This window comes from Hydractinia symbiolongicarpus, chromosome 7, assembly GCF_029227915.1.
Source record: "Hydractinia symbiolongicarpus strain clone_291-10 chromosome 7, HSymV2.1, whole genome shotgun sequence".
Lineage (NCBI taxonomy): Eukaryota > Metazoa > Cnidaria > Hydrozoa > Anthoathecata > Hydractiniidae > Hydractinia > Hydractinia symbiolongicarpus.
In genome coordinates, this window is record NC_079881.1 from 6,702,193 (window position 1) to 6,728,424 (window position 26,232).

The 26,232-nt window shown below is 37.4% G+C and overlaps 7 non-coding genes across 7 annotated transcripts; all 7 read right to left on the reverse strand.

Moving 5' to 3' along the window:
- Positions 1–489: 489 nt before the first annotated feature.
- Positions 490–561, reverse strand: Trnap-agg (transfer RNA proline (anticodon AGG)). Its single transcript has one exon. It is a non-coding gene; the product is annotated as a tRNA-Pro (tRNA).
- A 607-nt stretch (positions 562–1,168) lies between these two features.
- Positions 1,169–1,240, reverse strand: Trnap-agg (transfer RNA proline (anticodon AGG)). Its single transcript has one exon. It is a non-coding gene; the product is annotated as a tRNA-Pro (tRNA).
- Positions 1,241–1,847: 607 nt separating this feature from the next.
- Trnap-agg (transfer RNA proline (anticodon AGG)) lies at positions 1,848–1,919 on the reverse strand. The gene has a single exon. It is a non-coding gene; the product is annotated as a tRNA-Pro (tRNA).
- Positions 1,920–17,591: 15,672 nt separating this feature from the next.
- On the reverse strand, positions 17,592–17,663 carry Trnap-agg (transfer RNA proline (anticodon AGG)). The gene has a single exon. It is a non-coding gene; the product is annotated as a tRNA-Pro (tRNA).
- Positions 17,664–18,941: 1,278 nt separating this feature from the next.
- Trnap-agg (transfer RNA proline (anticodon AGG)) lies at positions 18,942–19,013 on the reverse strand. Its single transcript has one exon. It is a non-coding gene; the product is annotated as a tRNA-Pro (tRNA).
- Positions 19,014–23,065: 4,052 nt separating this feature from the next.
- Positions 23,066–23,137, reverse strand: Trnap-agg (transfer RNA proline (anticodon AGG)). The gene has a single exon. It is a non-coding gene; the product is annotated as a tRNA-Pro (tRNA).
- A 1,616-nt stretch (positions 23,138–24,753) lies between these two features.
- On the reverse strand, positions 24,754–24,825 carry Trnap-agg (transfer RNA proline (anticodon AGG)). The gene has a single exon. It is a non-coding gene; the product is annotated as a tRNA-Pro (tRNA).
- Positions 24,826–26,232: the final 1,407 nt, after the last annotated feature.

The following is a 26,232-nucleotide window of genomic DNA, read 5'->3' on the forward strand; positions in this document are numbered from 1 at the left end:
GACATTATTTCTTGAATTTTTAAATCAACCATACAATCCAAGCCACGAAAAAGCTCAACCATAATATTTTTCAGCAATTGTCAGTTGATTGGTTACTACCCGTTACAGTAGAATATAGTCTTATGCACAAATTTGCGATAAGCAATTGGACCTGTGCGGGAGTTTAACCTGCAACATCTCGCACCAGAAGCGAGAATCATACTAATAGACCAAGAGGCCAGGATATCATTGAAACCTCCGATTATGTCATTATATGCAGAAAGGATTACTGAATATCTGTAGGTAAGAGGTTACAAACAGATTCATCGTGGGAAATGCATATAGACAAATCGGAGTGTAACGTTGATTTGTGAAATTGTAAGGAACCATTTTCAAAACCAATCCGTAAAACAACTCTGGAAAGAATTAATTTCGAGAATAGTCATTCCAGAGATAGTAAATGCTTCACCGAAGCTTATGACACTTACCAATTATGTGTGATTTGCAGTAGGGCCTGTCCGGGAGTTGAACCCGGGACCTCTCGCACCCTAAGCGAGAATCATGCCACTAGACCAACAGGCCATAGGAATCGTCTAAAATATTTAGGAAACAACTTGTTCATGGTCTAATGTGAAATATCCATCATACCGAACACAAAAAATATTGTTTTTTCGACAAAACATTCATAACATAAATGTTGGACATTATTTCTTGAATTGTCAAGTCAACCATACAATCCAAGCCACGAAAAAGCTCAACCATAATATTTTTCAGCAATTGTCAGTTGATTGGTTACTACCCGTTACAGTAGAATATAGTCTCATGCACAAATTTGCGATAAGCAATTGGGCCTGTGCGGGAGTTTAACCTGCGACATCTCGCACCAGAAGCGAGAATCATACTAATAGACCAAGAGGCCAGGATTTCATTGAAACCTCCGATTGTGTCATTATATGCAGAGAGGATTACTGAATATCTGTAGGTAAGAGGTTACAAACAGATTCATCGTGGGAAATGCATATAGACAAATCGGAGTGTAACGTTGATTTGTGAAATTGTAAAGTATCATTTTCCAAACGAATCCATAAAACAACTCTGGAAAGAATTAATTTCGAGAATATTCATTCCAGAGATAGTAAATGCTTCACCGAAGCTTATGACACTTACCAATTATGTGTGATTTGCAGTTGGGCCTGTCCGGGAGTTGAACCCGGGACCTCTCGCTCCCTAAGCGAGTATCATGCCACTAGACCAACAGGCCATAGGAATCGTCTAAAATATTTAGGAAACAACTTGTTCATGGTCTAACGTGAAATATCCATCACACCGAACACAAAAAATATTGTTTTTTCGACAAAAAATTCATAACATAAATGTTGGACATTATTTCTTGAATTTTTAAATCAACCATACAATCCAAGCCACGAAAAAGCTCAACCATAATATTTTTCAGCAATTGTCAGTTGATTGGTTACTACCCGTTACAGTAGAATATAGTCTTATGCACAAATTTGCGATAAGCAATTGGACCTGTGCCGGAGTTTAACCTGCAACATCTCGCACCAGAAGCGAGAATCATACTAATAGACCAAGAGGCCAGGATATCATTGAAACCTCCGATTATGTCATTATATGCAGAGAGGATTACTGAATATCTGTAGGTAAGAGGTTACAAACAGATTCATCGTGGGAAATGCATATAGACAAATCGGAGTGTAACGTTGATTTGTGAAATTGTAAGGAACCATTTTCAAAACCAATCCGTAAAACAACTCTGGAAAGAATTAATTTCGAGAATAGTCATTCCAGAGATAGTAAATGCTTTACCGAAGCTTATGACACTTACCAATTATGTGTGATTTGCAGTAGGGCCTGTCCGGGAGTTGAACCCGGGACCTCTCGCACCCTAAGCGAGAATCATGCCACTAGACCAACAGGCCATAGGAATCGTCTAAAATATTTAGGAAACAACTTGTTCATGGTCTAATGTGAAATATCCATCACACCGAACACAAAAAATATTGTTTTTTCGACAAAACATTCATAACATAAATGTTGGACATTATTTCTTGAATTGTCAAGTCAACCATACAATCCAAGCCAAGAAAAAGCTCAACCATAATATTTTTCAGCAATTGTCAGTTGATTGGTTACTACCCGTTACAGTAGAATATAGTCTCATGCACAAATTTGCGATAAGCAATTAGGCCTGTGTGGGAGTTTAACCTGCGTCATCTCGCACCAAAAACGAGAATCATACTAATAGACCAACATGCCAGGATATCATTGAAACCTGCGATTGTGTCATTATATGCAGAGAGGATCACTGAGTATTTGTAGAAAAGGGGTTACAAATAGCTTCCTCGTGGGCAATGCATATAGACAAATCGGCGTGTAAAGTTGATTTGTGAAATTGTAAAGTATCATTTTCAAAACGAATCCAAAAAAAAACTCTGTCAAGAATTAATTTCGAAAATTGTCATTCCAGAGATAGTAAATGCTTCACCAAAGCTTATGACACTTACCAATTATGTGTGATTTGCAGTTGGGACTGTCCGGGAGTTGAACGCGGGACCTCTAGCACCCTAAGTGAGAATCATGCCACAAGACCAACAGGCCATAGGAATCGTCTAAAATATTTAGGCAACAACTTGTTCATAGTCTAACGTGAAATATCCATCACACAACACAAAAAATGTTGTTTTTTCTTCAAAACAAACATAACATGAATGTTGAATATTATTTCTTGAATTGTCAATCATCCATACAATCCAAGGCACGAAAAAACTCAACCATAATATGTTTCAGCAATTGTCAGTTGATTGGTTATTACACTTTACAGTAGAATATAGTCTTAGGCAAAAATTTGCGATAAGTAATTGGGTCTTGCAGGAGTTTAACCTGCAACATCTCGCACCAGAAGCGAGAGTCATACTAATAGACCAACAGGCCAGGATTTCATTGAAACCTCTGATTATATCATTATATGCAGAGAGGATTACTGAATATCTGTAGGTAAGAGGTTATAAACAGCTTCATCGTGGGAAATGCATATAGACAAATCGGAGTGTAACGTTGATTTGTGAAATTGTAAAGTATCATTTTCAAAACGAATCCATAACACAACACTGTCAAGAATTAATTTGGAGAATAGTCATTCCAGAGATAGTAAATGCATTACCGAAGCTTATGACACTTACGAATTATGTGTGATTTGCAGTTGGGACTGTCCGGGAGTTGAACCTGGGACCTCTCGCACCCTAAGCGAGAATCATGCCACTAGACCAACAGGCCATAGGAATCGTCTAAAATATTTAGGGAACAACTTGTTCATGGTCTTACGTTAAATATCCATCACACAACACAAAAAATGTTGTTTTTTCTTCAAAACATTCATAACATGAATGTTGGATATTATTTCTTGAATTGTCAAGTCAAAATACAAATCCAAGCTCAACCAAAATATCTTCCAGCAATTGTCAGTTGATTGGTTGTTACACTATACAGTAGAATATAGTCTTAGGCAAAATTTTTCGATAAGCAATTGGGTCTTGCGGGAGTTTAACCTGCAACATCTCGCATCAGAAACGAGAGTCATACTAATAGACCAACAGGCCAGGATATCATTGAAACCTCTGATTATATCATTATATGCAGAGAGGATTACTGAATATCTGTAGGTAAGAGGTTACAAATAGCTTCCTCGTGGGCAATGCATATAGACAAATTGGAGTGTGAAGATGATTTGTAAAATTGTAAAGTAACATTTTTGAAACAAATCCGTAAAACAACTCTGTCCAGAATTCATTTCGAGATTCGTCATTCCAGAGATAGTAAATGCTTCATCGAAGCTTATGACACTTACCAATTATGTATGGTTTTTAGTTGGGCCTGTCCGGGAGTTGAATCCGGTACCTCTCGCACCCTAAGCCAGAATCATGCCACTAGACCAACAGGCTATAGGAATAGTTTAAAATATTTAGGCAACAACTTGTTCATGGTCTTACGTGAAATATCCATCACACAACACAAAAAATGTTGTTTTTTCTTCAAAACAAACATAACATGAATATTGGTTATTATTTCGTCAATTGTCAAGTCAACCATGCAATTCAAGGCACGAAAAAGCTCAATCATAATATTTTTCAGCAATTGTCAGTTGATTGGTTACTACCCGTTACAGTAGAATATAGTCTTATGAACAAATTTGCGATAAGCAATTGCGCCTGTGCGGGAGTTTAACCTGCGACATCTCGCACCAGAAGCGAAAATTATACTAATAGACCAACAGGCCAGGATATCATTGAAACCTCCGATTGTGTCATTATATGCAGAGACGATTACGGAATATTTGTAGGAAAGGGGTTACAAATAGCTTCCTCGTGGGCAATGCATATAGACAAATCGGAGTGTAAAGTTGATTTTTAAAAATGTAAAGTAACATTTTCGAAATGAATCCGTAAAACAACTCTGTCAAGAATTCATTTCGAGAATCGTCATTCCAGATATATTAAATGCTTCACCGAAGCTTATGACACTTACCAATTATGCATGGTTTTTAGTTGGGCCTGTCCGGGAGTTGAACCCGGGACCTCTGGCACCCTAATTCAGAAACATGCCACTAAACCAACAGCCCATAGGAGTCGTCTAAAATATTTAGGGAACAACTTATTCATGGTCTCACGTGAAATATCCATCACACGGAACACAAAAAATGTTGTTTTTTCTTCAAAACATTCATAACATGAATGTTAGATATTATTTCTTGAATTGTCAAGTCAAAATACAAATCCAACCTCAACCAAAATATTTTTCAACAATTGTCAGTTGATTGGTTAATACACTATACAGTGGAATATAGTCTTAGGCAAAAATTTTCGATAAGCAATTGGGTCTTGCGGGAGTTTAACCTGCAACATCTCGCACCAGAAGCGAGAGTCATACTAATAGACCAACAGGCCAGGATATCATTGAAACCACTGATTATATCATTATATGCAGAGAGGATTACTGAATATCTTTAGGTAAGAGGTTACAAATAGCTTCCTCGTGGGCAATGCATATAGACAAATCGGAATGTAAAGTTGATTTGTAGAATTGTAAAGTAACATTTTCAAAACGAATCCATAAAACAACTCTGTCCAGAATTCATTTCGAGAATCGTCATTCCAGAGATAGTAAATGCTTCACCAAAGCTTATGACACTTACCAATTATGTATGATTTTTATTTGGGCCTGTCCGGGAGTTGAACCCGGGACCTCTCGCACCCTAAGCCAGAATCATGGCACTAGACCAACAGGCTATAGGAATCGTTTAAAATATTTAGGCAACAACTTGTTCATGGTCTTACGTGAAATATCCATCACACAACACAAAAAATGTTGTTTTTTCTTCAAAACGAACATAACATGAATGTTGGTTATTATTTCTTGAATTGTCAAGTCAACCATGCAACCCAAGGCACGAAAAAGCTCAACCATAATATTTTTTAGCAATTGTCAGTTGATTGGTTACTACCCGTTACAGTAGAATATAGTCATGACGCACAAATTTGCGATAAGCAATTGCGCCTGTGCGGGAGTTTAACCTGCGACATCTGGCACCAGAAGCGAGAATCATACTAATAGACCAACAGGCCAGGATATCATTGAAACCTCCCATTGTGTCATTATATGCAGAGACGATTACTGAATATTTTTAGGAAAGGTGTTACAAATAGCTTCCTCGTGGGCAATGCATTTAGACAAATCGGAGTGTGAAGATGATTTGTAAAATTGTAAAGTAACATTTTTGAAGCAAATCCGTAAAACAACTCTTTCAAGAAGTCATTTTGAGAATCGTCATTCTGGAGATAGTAAATGCTTCACCGAAGCTTAAGACACTTACCAATTATGTGTGATTTGTAGTTGGGCTTGTCCGGGAGTTAAACCCGGGACCTCTCGCACCCTAAGACAGAAACATGCCACTAGACCAACAGCCCATCGGAATCGTCTAAAATATTTAGGCAACAACTTATTCATGGTCTTACGTGAAATATCCATCACACAGAACACAAAAAGTGTTGTTTTTTCTTCAAAACATTCATAACATGAATGTTGGATATTATTTCTTGAATTGTCAAGTCAAAATACAAATCCAAGCTCAACCAAAATATTTTTCAGCAATTGTCAGTTGATTGATTATTACACTTTACAGTAGAATATAGTCTTAGGCAAAATTTTTCGGTAAGCAATTGGGTCTTGCGGAAGTTTAACTTGCAACATCTCGCACCAGAAGCAAGAGTCATACTAATAGACCAACAGTCCAGGATATCATTGAAACCGCTGATTATATCATTTTATGCAGAGAGTATTACTGAATATCTGTAGAAAAGTGTTTACAAATGGTTTTCTCGTGGGCAATGGATATAGACAAATCGGAATGTAAAGTTGATTTCTAAAATGGTAAAGTAACATCTTTGAATCAAATCCGTAAAACAACTCTGTCAAGAAGTCATTGTGAGAATCGTCATTCCGGAGATAGTAAATGCTTCCCCGAAGCTTATGACACTTACCAATTATGTGTGATTTGTAGTTGGGCTTGTCCGGGAGTTAAACCCGGGACCTCTCGCACCCTAAGCCAGAAACATGCCACTAGACCAACAGCCCATAGGAATCGTCTAAAATATTTAGCCAAAAATTTGTTCACGGTCTTACGTGAAATATCCACCAAACAACACAAAAAATGTTGTTTTTTCTTCAAGACAATCATAACATGAATGTTGGATATTATTTCTTGAATTGTCAAGTCAACTGTAACAATCCAAGCCACGAAAAAGCTCAACCATAATATTTTTCATCAATTGTCAGTTGATTGATTAATACCCATTACAGTAGAATATAGTCTTATGCACAAATTTGCGATAAGCAATTGGACCTGTGCGGGAGTTTAACCCGCGACCTCTGGCACCCTATACCAGAAACATGCCACTAGACCAACAGCCCATAGGAGTCGTCTAAAATATTTAGGGAACAACTTATTCATGGTCTCACGTGAAATATCCATCACACAGAACACAAAAAATGTTGTTTTTTCTTCAAAACATCCATAACATGAATGTTAGATATAATTTCTTGAATTGTCAAGTCAAAATACAAATCCAAGCTCAACCATAATATTTTTCATCAATTGTCAGTTGATTGGTTAATACCCATTACAGTAGAATATAGTCTTATGCACAAATTTGCGATAAGCAATTGGACCTGTGCGGGAGTTTAACCCGCGACCTCTGGCACCCTAAGCAAGAAACATGCCACTAGACCAACAGCCCATAGGAGTCGTCTAAAATATTTAGGGAACAACTTATTCATGGTCTCACGTGAAATATCCATCACACAGAACACAAAAAATGTTGTTTTTTCTTCAAAACATTCATAACATGAATGTTAGATATTATTTCTTGAATTGTCAATTCAAAATACAAATCCAAGCTCAACCAAAATATTTTTCAACAATTGTCAGTTGATTGGTTATTACACTATACAGTGGAATATAGTCTTAGGCAAAATTTTCGATAAGCAATTGGGTCTTGCAGGAGTTTAACCTGCAACATCTCGCACCAGAAGCCAGAGTCATACTAATAGACCAACAGGCCAGGATATCATTGAAACCTCTGATTATATCATTATATGCAGAGAGGATTACTGAATATCTGTAGGTAAGAGGTTACAAATAGCTTCCTCGTGGGCAATGCATATAGACAAATCGGAGAGTAAAGTTGATTTGTAGAATTGTAAAGTAACATTTTCAAAACGAATCCATAAAACAACTCTGTCCAGAATTCATTTCGAGAATCGTCATTCCGGAGATAGTAAATGCTTCACCGAAGCTTAAGACACTTACCAATTATGTGTGATTTGTAGTTGGGCTTGTCCGGGAGTTAAACCCGGGACCTCTCGCACCCTAAGACAGAAACATGCCACTAGACCAACAGCCCATAGGAGTCGTCTAAAATATTTAGGGAACAACTTATTCATGGTCTTACGTGAAATATCCATCACACAGAACACAAAAAATGTTGTTTTTTCTTCAAAACGAACATAACATGAATGTTGCTTATTATTTCTTGAATTGTCAAGTCAACCATGCAACCCAAGGCACGAAAAAGCTCAACCATAATATTTTTCAGCAATTGTCAGTTGATTGGTTACTACCCGTTACAGTAGAATATAGTCATGATGCACAAACTTGCGATAAGCAATTGCGCCTGTGCGGGAGTTTAACCTGCGACATCTCGCACCAGAAGCAAGAATCATACTAATAGACCAACAGGCCAGGATATCATTGAAACCTCCCATTGTGTCATTATATGCAGAGACGATTACTGAATATTTGTAGGAAAGGGGTTACAAATAGCTTCCTCGTGGGCAATGCATTAAGACGAATCGGAGTGTGAAGATGATTGGTAAAATTGTAAAGTAAAATTTTTGAAACAAATCCGTAAAGCAACTCTTTCAAGAAGTCATTTTGAGAATCGTCATTCCGGAGATAGTAAATGCTTCACCAAAGCTTAAGACACTTACCAATTATGTGTGATTTGTAGTTGGGCTTGTCCGGGAGTTAAACCCGGGACCTCTCGCACCCTAAGACAGAAACATGCCACTAGACCAACAGCCCATAGGAGTCGTCTAAAATATTTAGGGAACAACCTATTCATGGTCTTACGCGAAATATCCATCACACAGAACACAAAAAATGTTGTTTTTTCTTCAAAACATTCATAACATGAATGTTGGATATTATTTCTTGAATTGTCAAGTCAAAATACAAATCCAAGCTCAACCAAAATATTTTTCAGCAATTGTCAGTTGATTGATTATTACACTTTACAGTAGAATATAGTCTTAGGCAAAATTTTTCGGTAAGCAATTGGGTCTTGCGGAAGTTTAACCTGCAACATCTCGCACCAGAAGCAAGAGTCATACTAATAGACCAACAGTCCAGGATATCATTGAAACCTCTGATTATATCATTTTATGCAGAGAGGATTACTGAATATCTGTAGAAAAGGGCTTACAAATGGTTTTCTCGTGGGCAATGGATATAGACAAATCGGAATGTAAAGTTGATTTCTAAAATGGTAAAGTAACATCTTTGAATCAAATCCGTAAAACAACTCTGTCAAGAAGTCATTGTGAGAATCGTCATTCCGGAGATAGTAATTGCTTCCCAAAGCTTATGACACTTACCAATTATGTGTGATTTGTAGTTGGGCTTGTCCGGGAGTTAAACCCGGGACCTCTCGCACCCTAAGCCAGAAACATGCCACTAGACCAACAGCCCATAGGAATCGTCTAAAATATTTAGCCAAAAATTTGTTCACGGTCTTACGTGAAATATCCACCAAACAACACAAAAAATGTTGTTTTTTCTTCAAGACAATCATAACATGAATGTTGGATATTATTTCTTGAATTGTCAAGTCAACTGTAACAATCCAAGCCACGAAAAAGCTCAACCATAATATTTTTCATCAATTGTCAGTTGATTGGTTAATACCCATTACAGTAGAATATAGTCTTATGCACAAATTTGCGATAAGCAATTGGACCTGTGCGGGAGTTTAACCCGCGACCTCTGGCACCCTATACCAGAAACATGCCACTAGACCAACAGCCCATAGAAGTCGTCTAAAATATTTAGGGAACAACTTATTCATGGTCTCACGTGAAATATCCATCACACAGAACACAAAAAATGTTGTTTTTTCTTCAAAACATCCATAACATGAATGTTAGATATTATTTCTTGAATTGTCAAGTCAAAATACAAATCCAAGCTCAACCATAATATTTTTCATCAATTGTCAGTTGATTGGTTAATACCCATTACAGTAGAATATAGTCTTATGCACAAATTTGCGATAAGCAATTGGACCTGTGCGGGAGTTTAACCCGCGACCTCTGGCACCCTATACCAGAAACATGCCACTAGACCAACAGCCCATAGAAGTCGTCTAAAATATTTAGGAAACAACTTATTCATGGTCTCACGTGAAATATCCATCACACAGAACACAAAAAATGTTGTTTTTTCTTCAAAACATCCATAACATGAATGTTAGATATTATTTCTTGAATTGTCAAGTCAAAATACAAATCCAAGCTCAACCATAATATTTTTCATCAATTGTCAGTTGATTGGTTAATACCCATTACAGTAGAATATAGTCTTATGCACAAATTTGCGATAAGCAATTGGACCTGTGCGGGAGTTTAACCCGCGACCTCTGGCACCCTAAACCAGAAATATGCCACTAGACCAACAGCCCATAGGAGTCGTCTAAAATATTTAGGGAACAACTTATTCATGGTCTCACGTGAAATATCCATCACACAGAACACAAAAAATGTTGTTTTTTCTTCAAAACATTCATAACATGAATGTTAGATACTATTTCTTGAATTGTCAATTCAAAATACAAATCCAAGCTCAACCAAAATATTTTTCAACAATTGTCAGTTGATTGGTTATTACACTATACAGTGGAATATAGTCTTAGGCAAAAATTTTCGATAAGCAATTGGGTCTTGCAGGAGTTTAACCTGCAACATCTCGCACCAGAAGCGAGAGTCATACTAATAGACCAACAGGCCAGGATATCATTGAAACCTCTGATTATATCATTATATGCAGAGAGGATTACTGAATATCTGTAGGTAAGAGGTTACAAATAGCTTCCTCGTGGGCAATGCATATAGACAAATCGGAGTGTAAAGTTGATTTGTAGAATTGTAAAGTAACATTTTCAAAACGAATCCATAAAACAACTCTGTCCAGAATTCATTTCGAGAATCGTCATTCCGGAGATAGTAAATGCTTCACCGAAGCTTAAGACACTTACCAATTATGTGTGATTTTTAGTTGGGCTTGTCCGGGAGTTAAACCCGGGACCTCTCGCACCCTAAGACAGAAACATGCCACTAGACCAACAGCCCATAGGAGTCGTCTAAAATATTTAGGGAACAACTTATTCATGGTCTTACGTGAAATATCCATCACACAGAACACAAAAAATGTTGTTTTTTCTTCAAAACGAACATAACATGAATGTTGCTTATTATTTCTTGAATTGTCAAGTCAACCATGCAACCCAAGGCACGAAAAAGCTCAACCATAATATTTTTCAGCAATTGTCAGTTGATTGGTTACTACCCGTTACAGTAGAATATAGTCATGATGCACAAACTTGCGATAAGCAATTGCGCCTGTGCGGGAGTTTAACCTGCGACATCTCGCACCAGAAGCAAGAATCATACTAATAGACCAACAGGCCAGGATATCATTGAAACCTCCCATTGTGTCATTATATGCAGAGAAGATTACTGAATATTTGTAGGAAAGGGGTTACAAATGGCTTCCTCGTGGGCAATGCATTTAGACGAATCGGAGTGTGAAGATGATTGGTAAAATTGTAAAGTAAAATTTTTGAAACAAATCCGTAAAACAACTCTTTCAAGAAGTCATTTTGAGAATCGTCATTCCGGAGATAGTAAATGCTTCACCGAAGCTTAAGACACTTACCAATTATGTGTGATTTGTAGTTGGGCTTGTCCGGGAGTTAAACCCGGGACCTCTCGCACCCTAAGACAGAAACATGCCACTAGACCAACAGCCCATAGGAGTCGTCTAAAATATTTAGGGAACAACTTATTCATGGTCTTACGTGAAATATCCATCACACAGAACACAAAAAATGTTGTTTTTTCTTCAAAACATTCATAACATGAATGTTGGATATTATTTCTTGAATTGTCAAGTCAACTGTAACAATCCAAGCCACGAAAAAGCTCAACCATAATATTTTTCAGCAATTGTCAGTTGATTGGTTAATACCCATTACAGTAGAATATAGTCTTATGCACAAATTTGCGATAAGCAATTGGACGTGTGCGGGAGTTTAACCCGCGACCTCTCGCACCCTAAGCGAGAATCATGCCACTAGACCATCAGGCCATAGGAATCGTCTAAAATATTTAGGCAACAACTTCTTCATGGTCTTACGTGAAATATCCATCACACAACAAAAAAAATGTATTGTTTTTTCTTCAAAACAATCATAACATGAATGTTGGATATTATTTCTTGAATTGTCAAGTCAACCATACCATCCAAGCCACGAAAAAGCTCAACCATAATATTTTTCAGCAATTGTCAGTTGATTGGTTAATACCCATTACAGTAGAATATAGTCTTATGCACAAATTTGCGATAAGCAATTGGACCTGTGCGGGAGTTTAACCCGCGACCTCTGGCACCCTAAGCCAGAAACATGCCACTAGACCAACAGCCCATAGGAGTCGTCTAAAATATTTAGGGAACAACTTATTCATGGTCTCACGTGAAATATCTATCACACAGAACACAAAAAATGTTGTTTTTTCTTCAAAACATTCATAACATGAATGTTAGATATTATTTCTTGAATTGTCAATTCAAAATACAAATCCAAGCTCAACCAAAATATTTTTCAACAATTGTCAGTTGATTGGTTATTACACTATACAGTGGAATATAGTCTTAGGCAAAAATTTTCGATAAGCAATTGGGTCTTGCAGGAGTTTAACCTGCAACATCTCGCACCAGAAGCGAGAGTCATACTAATAGACCAACAGGCCAGGATATCATTGAAACCTGTGATTATATCATTATATGCAGAGAGGATTACTGAATATCTGTAGGTAAGAGGTTACAAATAGCTTCCTCGTGGGCAATGCATATAGACAAATCGGAGTGTAAAGTTGATTTGTAGAATTGTAAAGTAACATTTTCAAAACGAATCCATAAAACAACTCTGTCCAGAATTCATTTCGAGAATCGTCATTCCGGAGATAGTAAATGCTTCACCGCAGCTTAAGACACTTACCAATTATGTGTGATTTGTAGTTGGGCTTGTCCGGGAGTTAAACCCGGGACCTCTCGCACCCTAAGCCAGAAACATGCCACTAGACCAACAGCCCATAGGAATCGTCTAAAATATTTAGACAAAAATTTGTTCACGGTCTTACGTAAAATATCCACCAAACAACACAAAAAATGTTGTTTTTTCTTCAAGACAATCATAACATGAATGTTGGATATTATTTCTTGAATTGTCAAGTCAACTGTAACAATCCAAGCCACGAAAAAGCTCAACCATAATATTTTTCATCAATTGTCAGTTGATTGGTTAATACCCATTACAGTAGAATATAGTCTTATGGACAAATTTGCGATAAGCAATTGGACCTGTGCGGGAGTTTAACCCGCGACCTCTGGCACCCTATATCAGAAACATGCCACTAGACCAACAGCCCATAGAAGTCGTCTGAAATATTTAGGGAACAACTTATTCATGGTCTCACGTGAAATATCCATCACACAGAACACAAAAAATGTTGTTTTTTCTTCAAAACATCCATAACATGAATGTTAGATATTATTTCTTGAATTGTCAAGTCAAAATACAAATCCAAGCTCAACCATAATATTTTTCATCAATTGTCAGTTGATTGGTTAATACCCATTACAGTAGAATATAGTCTTATGCACAAATTTGCGATAAGCAATTGGACCTGTGCGGGAGTTTAACCCGCAACCTCTGACACCCTAAGCCAGAAACATGCCACTAGACCAACAGCCCATAGGAGTCGTCTAAAATATTTAGGGAACAACTTATTCATGGTCTCACGTGAAATATCCATCACACAGAACACAAAAAATGTTGTTTTTTCTTCAAAACATTCATAACATGAATGTTAGATATTATTTCTTGAATTGTCAAGTCAAAATACAAATCCAAGCTCAACCAAAATATTTTTCAACAATTGTCAGTTGATTGGTTATTACACTATACAGTGGAATATAGTCTTAGGCAAAAATTTTCGATAAGCAATTGGGTCCTGCAGGAGTTTAACCTGCAACATCTCGCACCAGAAGCGAGAGTCATACTAATAGACCATTAGGCCAGGATATCATTGAAACCTCTGATTATATCATTATATGCAGAGAGGATTACTGAATATCTGTAGGTAAGAGGTTACAAATAGCTTCCTCGTGGGCAATGCATATAGACAAATCGGAGTGTAAAGTTGATTTGTAGAATTGTAAAGTAACATTTTCAAAACGAATCCATAAAACAACTCTGTCCAGAATTCATTTCGAGAATCGTCATTCCGGAGATAGTAAATGCTTCACCGAAGCTTAAGACACTTACCAATTATGTGTGATTTGTAGTTGGGCTAGTCCGGGAGTTAAACCCAGGACCTCTCGCACCCTAAGACAGAAACATGCCACTAGACCAACAGCCCATAGGAGTCGTCTAAAATATTTAGGGAACAACTTATTCATGGTCTTACGTGAAATATCCATCACACAGAACACAAAAAATGTTGTTTTTTCTTCAAAACATCCATAACATGAATGTTAGATATTATTTCTTGAATTGTCAAGTCAAAATACAAATCCAAGCTCAACCATAATATTTTTCATCAATTGTCAGTTGATTGGTTAATACCCATTACAGTAGAATATAGTCTTATGCACAAATTTGCGATAAGCAATTGGACCTGTGCGGGAGTTTAACCCGCGACCTCTGGCACCCTAAGCCAGAAACATGCCACTAGACCAACAGCCCATAGGAGTCGTCTAAAATATTTAGGGAACAACTTATTCATGGTCTCACGTGAAATATCCATCACACAGAACACAAAAAATGTTGTTTTTTCTTCAAAACATTCATAACATGAATGTTAGATATTATTTCTTGAATTGTCAATTCAAAATACAAATCCAAGCTCAACCAAAATATTTTTCAACAATTGTCAGTTGATTGGTTATTACACTATACAGTGGAATATAGTCTTAGGCAAAAATTTTCGATAAGCAATTGGGTCTTGCAGGAGTTTAACCTGCAACATCTCGCACCAGAAGCGAGAGTCATACTAATAGGCCAACAGGCCAGGATATCATTGAAACCTCTGATTATATCATTATATGCAGAGAGGATTACTGAATATCTGTAGGTAAGAGGTTACAAATAGCTTCCTCGTGGGCAATGCATATAGACAAATCGGAGTGTAAAGTTGATTTGTAGAATTGTAAAGTAACATTTTCAAAACGAATCCATAAAACAACTCTGTCCAGAATTCATTTCGAGAATCGTCATTCCGGAGATAGTAAATGCTTCACCGAAGCTTAAGACACTTACCAATTATGTGTGATTTGTAGTTGGGCTTGTCCGGGAGTTAAACCCGGGACCTCTCGCACCCTAAGACAGAAACATGCCACTAGACCAACAGCCCATAGGAGTCGTCTAAAATATTTAGGGAACAACTTATTCATGGTCTTACGTGAAATATCCATCACACAGAACACAAAAAATGTTGTTTTTTCTTCAAAACGAACATAACATGAATGTTGCTTATTATTTCTTGAATTGTCAAGTCAACCATGCAACCCAAGGCACGAAAAAGCTCAACCATAATATTTTTCAGCAATTGTCAGTTGATTGGTTACTACCCGTTACAGTAGAATATAGTCATGATGCACAAACTTGCGATAAGCAATTGCGCCTGTGCGGGAGTTTAACCTGCGACATCTCGCACCAGAAGCAAGAATCACACTAATAGACCAACAGGCCAGGATATCATTGAAACCTCCCATTGTGTCATTATATGCAGAGACGATTACTGAATATTTGTAGGAAAGGGGTTACAAATAGCTTCCTCGTGGGCAATGCATTTAGACGAATCGGAGTGTGAAGATGATTGGTAAAATTGTAAAGTAAAATTTTTGAAACAAATCCGTAAAACAACTCTTTCAAGAAGTCATTTTGAGAATCGTCATTCCGGAGATAGTAAATGCTTCACCGAAGCTTAAGACTCTTACCAATTATGTGTGATTTGTAGTTGGGCTTGTCCGGGAGTTAAACCCGGGACCTGTCGCACCCTAAGACAGAAACATGCCACTAAACCAACAGCCCATAGAAGTCGTCTAAAATATTTAGGGAACAACTTATTCATGGTCTTACGTGAAATATCCATCACACAGAACACAAAAAATGTTGTTTTTTCTTCAAAACATTCATAACATGAATGTTGGATATTATTTCTTGAATTGTCAAGTCAACTGTAACAATCCAAGCCACGAAAAAGCTCAACCATAATATTTTTCAGCAATTGTCAGTTGATTGGTTAATACCCATTACAGTAGAATATAGTCTTATGCACAAATTTGCGATAAGCAATTGGACCTGTGCGGGAGTTTAACCCGCGACCTCTCGCACCCTAAGCGAGAATCATGCCACTAGACCATCAGGCCATAGGAATCGTCTAAAATATTTAGGCAACAACTTCTTCATGGTCTTACGTGAAATATCCATCACACAACACAAAAAATGTATTGTTTTTTCTTCAAAACAATCATAACATGAATGTTGGATATTATTTCTTGAATTGTCAAGTCAACCAAACCATCCAAACCACGAAAAAGCTCAACCATAATATTTTTCAGCAATTGTCAGTTGATTGGTTACTACCCTTTACAGTAGAATATAGTCTTATGCACAAATTTGCGATAAGCAATTGGGCCTGTGTGGGAGTTTAACCTGCGGCATCTCGCACCAGAAGAGAGAATCATACTAATATACCAACAGGCCGGGCTATCATTGAAACCTGCGATTGTGTCATTATATGCAGAGAGGATTACTAAATATTTGTAGAAAAGGGGTTACAAATAGCCTCTTCGTGGGCAATGCATATAGACAAATCGGAGTGTAAAGTTGATTTGTAAAATTTTAAAGTAACATTTTCGAAACGAATCCATAAAACAACTCTGGAAAGAATTAATTTCGAGAATTGTCATTCCAGAGATAGTAAATGCTTCACCGAAGCTTATGACAGTTACCAATTATGTGTGATTTGCAGTTGTGCCTGTCCGGGAGTTGAACCGGGACCTCTCGCACCCTAAGCGAGAATCATGCCACTAGACCAACAGGCCATAGGAATCGTCTAAAATATTTAGGGAACAACTTGTTCATGGTCGAACTTGAAATATCCATCACACCAAACACAAAAAATATTGTTTTTTCGACAAAACATTCATAACATGAATGTTGTATATTATTTCTTGAATTGTCAAGTCAACCATACAATCCAAGCTCAAGCAAATTATTTTTCGGCAATTGTCAGTTGATTGGTTATTACACTTTACTTTAGAATATAGTCTTAGGCAAAAATTTGCGATAAGCAATTGGGTCTTGCGGGAGTTTAACCTGCAACATCTCGCACCAGAAGCGAGAGTCATACTAATAGACCAACAGGCCAGGATATCATTGAAACCTCTGATTATATCATTATATGCAGAGAGGATTCATGAATATCTGTAAGTCAGAGGTTACAAGCAGCTTCATCGTGGGAAATTCATATAGATAAATCGGAGTGTAACGTTGATTTGTGAAATTGTAAAGTATCATTTTCAAAACGAAATCATAAAACAAATCTGTCAAGAATTAATTTCGCGAATAGTCATTCCAGAGATAGTAAATGCTTCACCGAAGCTTATGATACTTACCAATTATGTGTGATTTGTAGTTGGGCGTGTCCGGGAGTTGAACCCGGGACCTCTCGCACCCTAAGCGAGAATCATGCCACTAGACCAACAGGCCATAGGAATCGTCTAAAATATTTAGGAAACAACTTGTTCATGGTCTAACGTGAAATATCCATCACACCGAACACAAAAAATATTGTTTTTTCGACAAAACATTCATAACATGAATGTTGTATATTATTTCTTGAATTGTCAAGTCAACCATCCAATCCAAGCCACGAAAAAGCTCAACCATAATATTTCTCAGCAATTGTCAGTTGATTGGTTACTAACCTTTGCAGTAGAATATAGTCTTATGCACAAATTTGCGATAAGCAATTGGCCCTGTGCGGGAGTTTAACCATTGACATCTCGCACCAGGAGCGAGAATCATACTAATAGACCAACAGGCCAGGATATCATTGAAACCTGCGATTGTGTAATTATATGCTACTGAATATTTGTAGGAAAAGGGTTGCAAATAGCTTCGTCGTGGTCAATGCATATAGACAAATCGGAGTGTAAAGTTGATTTGTAAAATTGTAAAGTAACATTTTCGAAACGAATCCATAAAACAACTCTGTCAAGAATTCATTTCGAGAATCGTTATTCCAGAAATAGTAAATGCTTCACAGCAGCTTATGACACGTACCAATTATGTGTGATTTGTAGTTGGGCCTGTCTGGGAGTTGAACCCGGGACCTCTCGCACCCTAAGCGAGAATTATGCCACTAGACCAACAGGCCATAGGAATTGTCTAAAATATTTAGGGAACAACTTGTTCAAGGTCTTACGTGAAATATCCATCACACAGAACACAAAAATGTTATTTTTTCGAAAAAACAATCATAACTTGAATGTTGAATATTATTTCTTAAATTGTCAATTCAACCATACAATCCAAGCCACGAAAAAGCTCAACCAAAATTTTTTTTTGGCAATTGTCAGTTGATTGGTTATTACCCTTTACAGTAGAATATAGTCTTATGCACACATTTGCAAAAACCATGTGGGCCTGTGCGGGAGTTTTAACGGCGACATCTTGCACCAGAAGCGAAAATCAAACTAATAGACCAACAGGCCAGGATATCATTGAAACCTGCGATTGTGTAATTATATGCAGAGAGGATTACTGAATATTTGTAGGAAAGGGGTTGCAAATAGCTTCCTCGTGGTCAATGCATGTAAACAAATCGGAGTGTAAAGTTTGATTTGTAAAATTGTAAAGTAACATTTTCGAAACGAATCCATAAAACAACTCTGTCAAGAATTCATTTCGGGAGTCGTCATTCCAGAGATAGTAAATGCTTCACCAAAGCTTAAGACACTTACCAATTATGTGTGATTTGTAGTTGGGCCTGTCCGGGAGTTGAACCCGGGACCTCTCGCACCCTAAGCGAGAATCATGCTACTAGACCAACAAGCCATAGGAATCGTCTAGAATATTTAGGGAACAACTTGTTCATGGTCTTACATTAAATATCCATCACACCGAACACAAAAAATATTGTTTTTTCGACAAAACATTCATAACATGAATGTTGTGTATTATTTCTTGAATTGTCAAGTCAACCATACAATCCAAGCCACGAAAAGCTCAACCAAAATATTTTTCAGCAATTGTCAGTTGATTGGTTATTACCCTTTACAGTAGAATATAGTCTTACGCACGCATTTGCGATAACCAATTGGGCCTGTGCGGAAGTTTAACCGGCGACATCTTGTACCAGAAGCGAAAATCATACTAATAGACCACCAGGCCAGGATATCCTTGAAACCTCCGATTGTGTCATTATATGCAAAGAGGATTACTGAATATTTGCAGAAAAGATGTTACAAATAGCTTCCTTGTGGGCAATGCATACCGACAAATCGCAATGTAAAGTTGATTTGTAGAAATGTAAAGTAACATTTTTCAAAAAAATCCATAAAACAACTCTGTCAAGAGTTCATTTCGAGAATCGTCATTCCAGAGATAGTATATGCTTCACCGAAGCTTATGACACTTACCAATTATGTGTGATTTGTAGGTGGGCCTGTGCGAGAGTTTAACCTGCGACATCTCGCACCGGAAACGAGAATCATACTAATAGACCAAGAGGCCAGGATATCATTGAAACCTGCGATTGGGTCATTATATGTAGAGAGGATTATTGAATATTTGTAGGAAAGAGGTTACGAAGAGCTTCCTCGTGGGCAATGCATATAGACAAATCGGAGTGTAAAGTTGATTTGTAAAATTGTAAAGTAACATTTTCGAAACGAATCCATAAAACAACTCTGTCAAGAATTCATTTCGAGAATCGTCATTCCAGAGATATTAAATGCTTCACCGGAGCTTATGACACTTACCAATTATGTGTGGTTTGTAGTTGGGCCTGTGTGGGAGTTGAACCGGGGACATCTCGCACCCTAAGCGAGAATCATGCCACTAGACCAACAGGCCATAGGAATCGCCTAGAATATTTAGGGAACAACTTGTTCATGGTTTTACGTGAAATATCCATCACATAGAACACAAAAAATGTTGTTTTTTCGACAAAACATTCATACCATGAATGTTGGATATTATTTCTTGAATTTTCAAGTCAAACATACAAATCCAAGCTCAAGCAAAATATTTTTCGGCAATTGTCAGTTGATTGGTTATTACACTTTACAGTAGAATATAGTCTTAAGCAAAAATTTGCGATAAGCAATTGGCCCTGTGCGGGAGTTTAACCATTGACATCTTGCACCAGAAACGAGAATAATACTAATAGACCAACAGGCCAGGATATCATTGAAACCTGCAATTGTGTAATTATATGCAGAGAGGATTACTGAATATTTGTAGGAAAGGGGTTACAAATAGCTTCCTCGTGGGCAATGCATATAGACAAATCGGAGTGTAAAGTTGATTTGTAAAATGGTGAAGTAACATTTTTGAAACAAATCCGTAAAACAACTCTGTCAAGCAGTCATTGTGAGAATCGTCATTCCAGAGATAGTAAATGCTTCAACGAAGCTTCTGACACTTACCAATTATGTGTGATTTGTAGTTGGGCCTGTCCGGGAGATGAACCCGGGACCTCTCGCACCCTAAGCGAGAATCATGCCACTAGAACAACAGGCCATAGGAATCGTCTAGAATATTTAGGGAACAACTTGTTCATGGTCTTACGTGAAATATCCATCACACAGAACTCAAAAAATGTTGTTTTTTCGACAAAACATTCATACCATGAATGTTGGATATTACTTTTTGAATTGTCAAGTCAAACATACAAATTCAAGCTCAAGCTAAATATTTTTCGGCAATTGTCATTTGATTGGTTATTACACTTTACAGTAAAATATAGTCTTAGGCAAAAATTTGCGATAAGCAATTGGGTCTTGCGGGAGTTTAACCTGCAACATCTCGCACCAGAAGCGAGAGTCATACTAATAGACCAACATGCCAGGATATCATTGAAACCTCCGATTGTGTCATTATATGCAGAGAGGATTACTGAATATTTGAAAGAAAGAGGTTACAAATAGCTTCATCGTGGGAAATTCATATAGACAAATCGGAGTGTAACGTTGATTTGTGAAATTGTAAAGTATCATTTTCAAAACGAAATCATAAAACAAATCTGTCAAGAATTAATTTCGAGAATAGTCATTCCAGAGATAGTAAATGCTTCACCGAAGCTTATGACACTTACCAATTATGTGAGATTTGCAGTTGGGCCTGTCCGGGAGTTGAACCCGGGACCTCTCGCACCCTAAGCGAGAATCATGCCACTAGACAAACAAATATTTAGGGAACAACTTGTTCATGGTTTAACGTGAAATATCCATCACACCGAACACAAAAAAAATTGTTTTTTCGACAAAACATTCATAACATGAATGTTGTATATTATTTCTTAAATTGTCAAGTCAACCATACAATCCAAGCCACGAAAAAGCTCAACTATAATATTTTTCAGGAATTGTCAGTTGATTGGTTACTACCCCTTGCAGTAGAATATAGTCTTATGCACAAATTTGCGATAAGCAATTGGCCCTGTGCGGGAGTTTAACCATTGACATCTTGCACCAGAAACGAGAATAATACTAATAGACCAACAGGCCAGGATATCATTGAAACCTGCGATTGTGTAATTATATGCAGAGAGGATTACTGAATATTTGTAGAAAAGGGGTTATAAATAGCTTCCTCGTGGGCAATGCATATAGACAAATCGGAGTGTAAAGTTGATTTGTAAAATGGTAAAGTAACATTTTTGAAACAAATCCGTAAAACAACTCTGTCAAGAAGTCATTGTGAGAATCGTCATTCCAGAGATAGTAAATGCTTCACCGAAGCTTCTGACACTTACCAATTATGTGTGATTTTTAGTTGGGCCTGTCCAGGAGATGAATCCGGGACCTCTCGCACCCTAAGCGAGAATCATGCCACTAGACCAACAGGCCATAGGAATCGTCTAGAATATTTAGGGAACAACTTGTTCATGGTCTTACGTGAAATATCCATCACACAGAACACAAAAAATGTTGTTTTTTCGACAAAACATTCATACCATGAATGTTGTATATTATTTCTTGAATTGTCAAGTCCAACATACAAATCCAAGCTCATGCAAATTATTTTTCGGCAATTGTCAGTTGATTGGTTATTACACTTTACTTTAGAATGTAGTCTTAGGCAAAAATTTGCGATAAGCAATTGGGTCTTGCGGGAGTTTAACCTGCAACATCTCGCACCAGAAGCGAGAGTCATACTAATAGACCAACAGGCCAGGATATCATTGAAACCTCTGATTATATCATTATATGCAGAGAGGATTCATGGATATCTGTAGGTTAGAGGTTACAAGCAGCTTCATCGTGGGAAATTCATATAGACAAATCGGAGTGTAACGTTGATTTGTGAAATTGTAAAGTATCATTTTCAAAACGAAATCATAAAACAAATCTGTCAAGAATTAATTTCGAGAATAGTCATTCCAGAGATAGTAAATGCTTCACCAAAGCTTATGATACTTACCAATTATGTGTGATTTGTAGTTGGGCGTGTCCGGGAGTTGAACCGGGACCTCTCGCACCCTAAGCTAGAATCATGCCACTAGAACAACAGGCCATAGGAATCGTCTAGAATATTTAGGGAAAAACTTGTTCATGGTCCTACGTGAAATATCCATCACACAGAACACAAAAAATGTTGTTGACCAACAGGCCAGGATATCTTTGAAACCTGCGATTGTGTAATTATATGCAGAGAGGATTACTAAATATTTGTAGGAAAGGGGTTGCAAATAGCTTCCTCGTTGTCAATGCATGTAAACAAATTGAAGTGTAAAGTTGATTTGTAAAATTGTAAAGTAACATTTTCGAAACGAATCCATAAAACAACTCTGTCAAGAATTCATTTTGAGAATCGTCATTCCAGAGATAGTATATGCTTCACCGAAGCTTATGACACTTACTAATTATGTGTGATTTGTAGGTGGGCCTGTCTGGGAGTTGAACCCGGGACCTCTCGCACCCTAAGCGAGAATCATGCCACTAGACCAACAGGCCATAGGAATCGTCTAGAATATTTAGGGAACAACTTGTTCATGGTCTTACGTGAAATATCCATCACACAGAACACAAAAAATGTTGTTTTTTCGACAAAACATTCATACCATGAATGTTGGATATTATTTCTTGAATTGTCAAGTCCAACATACAAATCCAAGCTCAAGCAAATTATTTTTCGGCAATTGTCAGTTGATTGGTTATTACACTTTACTTTAGAATATAGTCTTAGGCAAAAATTTGCGATAAGCAATTGGGTCTTGCGGGAGTTTAACCTGCAACATCTCGCACCAGAAGCGAGAGTCATACTAATAGACCAACAGGCCAGGATATCATTGAAACCTCTGATTATATCATTATATGCAGAGAGGATTCATGGATATCTGTAGGTCAGAGGTTACAAGCAGCTTCATCGTGGTAAATTCATATAGACAAATCGGAGTGTAACGTTGATTTGTGAAATTGTAAAGTATCATTTTCAAAACGAAATCATAAAACAAATCTGTCAAGAATTAATTTCGAGAATAGTCATTCCAGAGATAGTAATTGCTTCACCAAAGCTTATGATACTTACCAATTATGTGTGATTTGTAGTTGGGCGTGTCCGGGAGTTGAACCGGGTCCTCTCGCACCCTAAGCGAGAATTATGCCACTAGACCAACAGGCCATAGGAATCGTCTAGAATATTTAGGGAACAACTTGTTCATGGTCTTACGTGAAATATCCATCACACAGAACACAAAAAATGTTGTTTTTTCGACAAAACATTCATAACATGAATGTTGGATATTATTTCTTAAATTGTCAAGTCAACCATACAATCCAAGCCACGAAAAAGCTCAACCATAATATTTTTCAGCAATTGTCAGTTGATTGGTTACTACCCTTTGCAGTAGAATATAGTCTTATGCACAAATTTGCGATAAGCAATTGGCCCTGTGCGGGAGTTTAACCATTGACATCTCGCACCAGAAGCGAGAATCATACTAATAGACCAACAGGCCAGGATATCATAGAAATCTGCGATTGTGTAATTATATGCAGAGCGGATTACTGAATATTTGTAGGAAAGGGGTTGCAAATAGCTTCCTCGTTGTCAATGCATGTACACAAGTCGAAGTGTAAAGTTGATTTGTAAAATTGTAAAGTAACATTTTCGAAACGAATCCATAAAACAACTCTGTCAAGAGTTCATTTTGAGAATCGTCATTCCAGAGATAGTATATGCTTCACCGAAGCTTATGACACTTACCAATTTTGTGTGATTTGTAGGTGGGCCTGTGCGGGAGTTTAACCTGCGGCATTTCGCACCAGAAGCGAGAATTATGCTAATAGACCAACAAGCCAGGATATCATTGAAACCTCCGATTGTGTCATTATATGCAGAGAGGATTACTGAATATTTGTAGGAAAGAGGTTACAAATAGCTTCCTCGTGGGCAATGCATGTAGACAAATCGGAGTGTAAAGTTGATTTGTAAAATTATAAAGTAACATTTTCGAAACGAATCCATAAAACAACTCTGTCAAGAATTCATTTCGAGAATCGTCATTCCAGAGATAGTAAATGCTTCACCGAAGCTTATTACACTTACCAATTATGTATGATTTTTAGTTTGGGCTGTCTGGGAGTTGAACCCGGGACCTCTCGCACCCTAAGCGAGAATCATGCCACTAGACCAACAGGCCATAGGCATCGTCTAGAATATTTAGGGAACAACTTGTTCATGGTCTTACGTGAAATATCTATCACACAGAACACAGAAAATGTTGTTTTTTCGAAAAAACATTCATAACAAGAATGTTGGATATTATTTCTTGAATTTTTAAGTCAACCATGCAATCCAAGCCACGAAAAAGCTCAACCATAATATCTTTCAGCAATTGTCAGTTGATTGGTTACTACCCGTTACAGTAGAATATAGTCTTATGCACAAATTTGCGATAAGCAATTGGGCCTGTGCGGGAGTTTAACCATTGACATTTCGCACCAGAAGCGAGAATCATACTAATAGACCAACAGGCCAGGATATCTTTGAAACCTGCGATTGTGTAATTATATGCAGAGAGGATTACTGAATATTTGTAGGAAAGGGGTTGGAAATAGCTTCCTCGTTGTCAATGCATGTACACAAATCGAAGTGTAAAGTTGATTTGTAAAATTGTAAAGTAACATTTTCGAAACGAATCCATAAAACAACTCTGTCAAGAATTCATTTTGAGAATCGTCATTCCAGAGATAGTATATGCTTCACCGAAGCTTATGACACTTACCAATTATGTGTGATTTGTAGGTGGGCCTGTGCGGGAGTTTAACCTGCGGCATCTCGAACCAGAAGCGAGAATCATGCTAATAGACCAACAAGCCAGGATATCATTGAAACCTCCGATTGTGTCATTATATGCAGAGAGGATTACTGAATATTTGTAGGAAAGAGGTTACAAATAGCTTCCTCGTGGGCAATACATGTAGACAAATCGGAGTGTAAAGTTGATTTGTAAAATTGTAAAGTAACATTTTCGAAGCGAATCCATAAAACAACTCTGTCAAGAATTCATTTCGAGAATCGTCATTCCAGAGATAGTAAAGGCTTCACCGAAGCTTATGACACTTACCAATTATGTATGATTTTTAGTTCGGGCTGTCCGGGAGTTGAACCTGGGATCTCTCGCACCCTAAGCGAGAATCATGCCACTAGACCAACAGGCCATAGGCATCGTCTAGAATATTTAGGGAACAATTTGTTTATGGTCTTACGTGAAATATCTATCACACAGAACACAAAAAATGTTGTTTTTTCTTCAAAACATTCATAGCATGAATGTTGGATATTATTTCTTGAATTGTCAAGTCAACCATACAATCCAAGCCACGTAAAAGCTCAACCATAATATCTTTCAGCAATTGTCATTTGATTGGTTACTACCCGTTACAGTGGAATATAGTCTTATGCACAAATTTGCGATAAGCAATTGGGCCTGTGCGGGAGTTTAACCTGCGGCATCTCACACTAGAAGCGAGAATCATGCTAATAGACCAACAAGCCAGGATATCATTGAAACCTCCGATTGGGTCATTATATGCAGAGAGGAATA